At 36.7% G+C, this 6,000-nt stretch overlaps 1 pseudogene; it reads left to right on the top strand.

Annotated features, from left to right (window-relative positions):
- The window catches only part of LOC105756592 (uncharacterized), an 83,955-nt pseudogene that overhangs the window by 5,609 nt on the left and 72,346 nt on the right, over positions 1–6,000 (top strand).

Raw genomic sequence — 6,000 nt, 5'->3', positions numbered from 1 at the left:
ATGAGACTAAATGGGCAGCTCCTGGCCAGAGGTGAGATGAGAAGGCAGAGAGGGTCAGGAGCTGGTTGAATGGACACAGGAAATCAGGGGTGGAAAGGAGGAGTGTGCTGTCACAGTATACAGAGAGTAGGGTCACATAACAACGTGTATAAATTTTTGCATGAGAGACTAACTTGAATTATAAACTTTCACTTAAAGCACAATTTGAAAAAAACAGACTTCCTGTTAACATTTGTTAGGTGGAATGGAGAGCAGCCTTTGGTCTAAGGCTAATTTTTCCCTGACTGCTAATTTGTGTGGATTACTCCAACAAATTTCGAATGATTTATATGGTTTTTCACTTTGGCTTGTTGCAACACAAATTCCTCCAGTCCTATGTGATCTCTGAGGACTACCTCTGCTATATTTGATTGATTCTTTGGTTTTATCTAGGGTCTTGGGTAGTTACTCACACAATTGTGCTCATTTCTACTCATCTGAAGACTTGATGGTGATCCTCTACAATCTACAAATATCTTTTGTCTGGGCAGTTCTCTCTTCTCCAGTACCTTTCTCTGTCAACTCTAGCAACCTTGGCTTCTCCAGACTTCTAGCTCTGTCTTCTAAACCCAGAGAAAACTCCAGGTTTTTTTCCTGGATTTTCCTTCTTTCTGCTATGGCCAGGAAATTTTCTTCAGGCAGTTAAGTTAGGGAAATCATAGGACTTTTCTCATTGGTTTCTTACCTGTCAGGGCTCACTGTCCTATGTGACCTGATGCCTAGTGTCTGAAACCTTTGTTTCATTAGTTTGTATGTTTTTTGGAGCCCTGGTGGTGTGGTGGTTAAGAGCTCAGCCTCTAACCAAAAGGTCAGCAGTCTGAATTCACCAGCTGCTCCTTGGAAACCCTATGGGACAGTTCTACTCCGTCCTATAGGGTCACTATAAGTCAGAATCGACTTGACAGCAATGGGGTTTTTGACAATGCATAAGTTTTTTAGTTGTTTTAGATGTGAGTGTAAATATGGTTTCTGAAATTCCATCTTGGCTGGAAAAGAAAATTTCATATTCTAAAATAAAACATTCATCAGCCTTCTAGAAATTATAGAAAATAATAAAGCCAACTCTTTAATGGAGCTCAGTTGTAGTAGGAAAATTAGGTTGATGGTAAAGTTGCAATAAACTTTTTGGTAGAAAATTGTTCTTCCACATTATAGAAGGCTATAACCAGGAATAAACCTCAGACATGTATCTTACACTTTAAGAAAGAATATTGTGAAACTAACATCATTAGTCTTAGTCTATAATTTAGGAAGAAGGTTCAGGGTTGTTCAGTGATATAAACAAACCAAGCCTAATTAACATACAGGACTGCATTCTATACCTCATGCTCTACCCATTATGCTAGAGATCGCAAAATAGCAGCCCAAGAACCAGCTTTGCCCCTTATACATGATTTTGGGGGGCTACACATTATTTTGTTTTTTCAAAAATGAGTTTGTTGTCTTATATAATATTGGATAGTTCATACTGAATCTGAACTTCCAAATTCTCTTGAAAGCTCAAATTATCTGGGGTTAATTGACACTCCTTCACCCCCCACACCCGCACACATACATCATTTCATCGAAATCCTCATCAGCCTGCTTCACTTACTTTTATTACTTGCCCAAATATGTCTTAATTGATACTGCGCCTGTTTGGATGCATAAAATAATCACAAAATAGTAACTGGGAATGTCTGGAGGCACATAAACTCTCTCTCTCTCTCTCTCTCTCACACACACACCCATACAAACATAGTAGTTGCAAATGAAATGCAAAAATATATGTGTTAGTATAAACCAAGAAGATATGCCTAAAGGTTTCAAGCAATTGTAATAATAATTGAGACTGAAGAGAAAAATGCTGAGTATAATAAAAGAATATTTTATGGCTATATTTTTTCCACTGATGAATGTTTATAGAAAAACGACTGAGAAATATATGGTCCCAACGTTTAAAGCAGATATAACATTAAAAAATCATGGTGGTAATGTAAGTCTGCTCACTTCAATTCTGCTTCTAGGGAGATTGGTTTCAATTCCATAAGGGTATAGTATTAATAATTGTGATTTAAATTCTAATAGGCAGTAGAGTAACTAGCATTACAATCACAAGAATTACAATCTAGTAGTCTTAAAGAACACCAAAGTGGGGTTACAGGACCACCAAAGACAATATCTGAGACATTCTAGAGAGAAAAAATTGCTGAAAAGATGGGAAAAAAGAAAATAGTTCACAGCACTTAGAAATGAGGAAAAGATGACATTCCAATGACTTTGTTTCAATATCTGGAAAAAAAAAATTAAACAATGGATCTTGAAACAAAATACTTTTCAGCATTTAGCATAGTAATCGGTCTGACAATCTCTCTGGTCTAGTATTTCATAACCAAAAATGAGTCATGACAAACATTATTTCCATTTTTTGAGAAAGTAGATTCAACTGGAAATTTTGAAAGGCATATAGCAGAGGGCTTATAATTTTAATAATATATTTAATGAATTCTAAAGTCATAATATGCTCATGGAAAATAAATATATAGGTGATACAATCACAGAGTTCGAAAACCTGTTACCTTCGAGTCGATCCCAAATCACAGCGACCCTATAGACAGAGTAGAACTCTCCCATAAAATTTCCAAGGAGCACCTGGTGGATTTGAACTTGCGACCTTTATGGTTAGCAGCCAAAGCACTTAACCACTATGCCACCAAGGTTTACATCATATGGTTGGTAGATCTATAACTCTTAAATAAAAGCACCCCCAAAAATGGCCTGTTTAATTGATCAGTACTCAATTTGTAAAGAAGTCTGGGCTCTGTCATTTATATTTTTCTATTCAGTGATAAATCAACACTCTGAATAAAATCAAAACTTGTAGTTTTCAATTACAAATAATAGAATACACAACTAAACCTGGCCTAATTAAATAGGGGCTTGTTTCTCTTTTAGCTTCATTTGTCTTTGTCTTTCTTCAGCCTCAGTGTAGGGCAATGCATCACTTCATGGTTTTTCAAGAGCCAGACAACTTGACACAACAGTGCCCCAATGTGGAAAGAAGGTGAGGGGCAAAAAGGCTTTCTATTTTTTATGCTTCTCATTATCAGAATAGAAAATCTTCTACAGCAGCTCCTAGAACATGTCCTCTTATGTGTCATTGTTCACAAAGTAGCCACATGCCTAAATCTTAGAACGCTGATTGGCCAACGAGGAGGTCAATATGGTTTGTTAGACAAAGTATAATTCAAACCCAAGACCTGGGGGCATGACTAACTAAAGAAGAAAATATATATATATATATGCAGCTCTGTTAGGGAGAAATAACAGATACTGAGCAACAGTATCTACCACAGTTAAAAATATTCTAATGATATGAAACTAGGAAGGTTAGTTAGTTACTATTTTGGATGTTCAAATTCAAATTAAAAAATCTCCCAAAACCCTGAAACAATAGGTTGAAATTTAAGAGAAAGAAAATATATAATTTTAGAATATCTTATTCTCTAAAATTTAGGCTCAATATTCTAAGAGATACTTGTTTTATGTGTAATTTAAGTGAGAAAGTGTAAGTTCTTGGTTGTCTAACACATTCAATGAAAGTCAATGATTCAATTTAAATTAAAGCTTATCACAGTCAAAGATTGTACTCATAAAATCCTGCACATCTTATCTTGCCTAAACTCTACACTAGTTAGATTGCAGACAGAACATTGTTTTCCATACTGAGGCTCATTAAAAAGGGGCTATTTATAAACTGAAGTACATACAGAGAAGATCATCTAGGAAAACCGTATCAAGAGAAAATTTTACAAAAACCAAAAGATATTGAGAAACCGAGTTTTAATTCTCATGGAATTCATATTTCTGGGCTCCATAAAGTTGGGGTGGCCCACCCAAGCTACTGCTCTGAGATGTTCTTTTGAACCTTTAGCCTGGAGGAAGTTGGTTCCCTGAAGTCACCTTTGAGTCAAACAGTAGTCTAGATAAATTAGTGAAGACCGTGTGGTCTTAGGCATTGGCTTCTTTTGAAGAATTACCTAAGTGCAGTCAGTTTTAAGAAACAGAAACTCCAAGGTCAGACTAGTAGTGGTGTTTTAGGGTCCATTGTTATTATATAAACCCTATTCTGGCCCCAATTCAGTGGCAATGTCGATACGGTAGGGTATAGGAATCCTTGGTGGTGTAGTTGTTAAATGCTATGGCTGCTAACCAAAAGGTCAGCAGTTCAAATCCACCAGATGCTCCTTAGAAACTCTAGGGGCAGTTCTACTCTGTCCTCTAAGATCGCTATGAGTTGGAATCAGCTCAGTGGCAATGGGTTTGTTTGTTTGCCTTTTTAGGAATCTTTGAAAGTTCTTTCCTCTCTGGAACATTTTTGACTCCCTAGTCAAAATGTTACCCTGATGTGAAATCTATGTTAAATAAACTTCACAATTTCTATTATTGGCTTAATATGATTTTTATTTGAACAATACTTAAAGTGAGAAAGAGAAGACGCAGGGATCTATCTTCAAGTTTAGGACAATCGTGTTGTTATGGGCTGATCTGTGTCCTCCAAAAAGATACGTTTAAGTTCTAACCCTCATTAGCTGTGAATGTGACCTTATTTGGAAATAACATTTTTGTAAAAGTAAGTTAACAAGAGGACGTAATGGGATAAGGTGGACCCTAATCCAGTATGGCTGGTATCCCTATGAGAAGAGGAAGAGACACACAGGAGGGAGAGGGCCATGTGTAGACCAAGACAGAGATGGAGTTAAGCTGCTGTCAAGGAACACCTGGGGTTACTAGAAGCTGGAGAGACAAGGACAGATCTTCTCCTAGAAATTTTGGAGTAACATAGCCCTGTCAACACTTATTAAATTCACACTTCTAGCCTCCAAAACTGTGAAAGAATAAATTTTTGTTGTTTTAAGCCAGCGAGTTCTTTATGACTGATATTTATTGAGCTCTTCCTATGCTTCAAATACTGTGGAAACTGTGTGCTTTAATAGGAACTAATAGAGTAGCACACACTTTTCACAGAGTCTAGAACATAGCATGAGTTCAATACATGTTAACTATTATTTGTATCAAAGAGGACAAGTATGGAAAATTACTAGGAGACAGATTTTTGACTCTGTCTTTGGAAGAATATTTGGAAAAAAAGAGAATTATCGAAGGTTGAATTTGGTTGCCTGACAAGACAGTAACTTGCTTAGCACAAGCAAAACTGGACAAACCTTTAGTATTCATTCTTTAATAAATGTTATTTGATTGTCTGCTCTATGCCACGCAATGCCCTCTGTGTTGATATTGTAACAGTGAAAACAAATTCTCCACCCTCTTGGAGCTTATATTTTAGTGAGGAAGAGAGATAATAAACAAAATATAATAAGTTTTACAGGGTTGATATGAGTAGGAATCAACTGGACATCAATGTTGTTTTTTTTTTAATCATTAAAAGTGTTATGAAGATGAGTATAGCTTAGTAAGTAAGAGATAACAACGAGGGTGCTGTTAGATATAAAGATCAAAGAAGCACTCCCTGATGAGGTCATGTGGAAAGACACCTGAATGGTTTAAGGGATAAGTCGTGTATTAGATGGAGAAATAGCACTTAGAGGCCCTGAGGTAGGAATGTGCTTGGCATGATCAAAAAACAGTGAAATGAGCTAGGGGGAAGCATGTTAGGAATGTAAGCCAGCAAGGCAAGAGAGTCTAGATTTTAAGTGGCTTTTAGTCCAGAGTGAAATCGTTGATTTCTCTTTATGTTTCTAACAGATGAGTTCTCTCAGTGAAGAAAGCCAGTTCATGACTGCTATTTCCTTAATTGTGGAAATTCTGGTGGCATAGTGGTTAAGAGCTAACACTGCTAACCAAAAGGTCAGCAGTTCAAATCCACCAGAAGCTCCTTGGAAATGCTATGGGGCAGTTGTACTCTGTCCTATAGGGTCGCTATGAGTCAGAATCAACTCAATGGCAACAGGTTTGGTTTTT

This window comes from Trichechus manatus, unplaced genomic scaffold (assembly GCF_000243295.1).
Source record: "Trichechus manatus latirostris isolate Lorelei unplaced genomic scaffold, TriManLat1.0 scaffold00089, whole genome shotgun sequence".
Lineage (NCBI taxonomy): Eukaryota > Metazoa > Chordata > Mammalia > Sirenia > Trichechidae > Trichechus > Trichechus manatus.
This window is presented reverse-complemented; position numbering and strand designations above follow the sequence as displayed.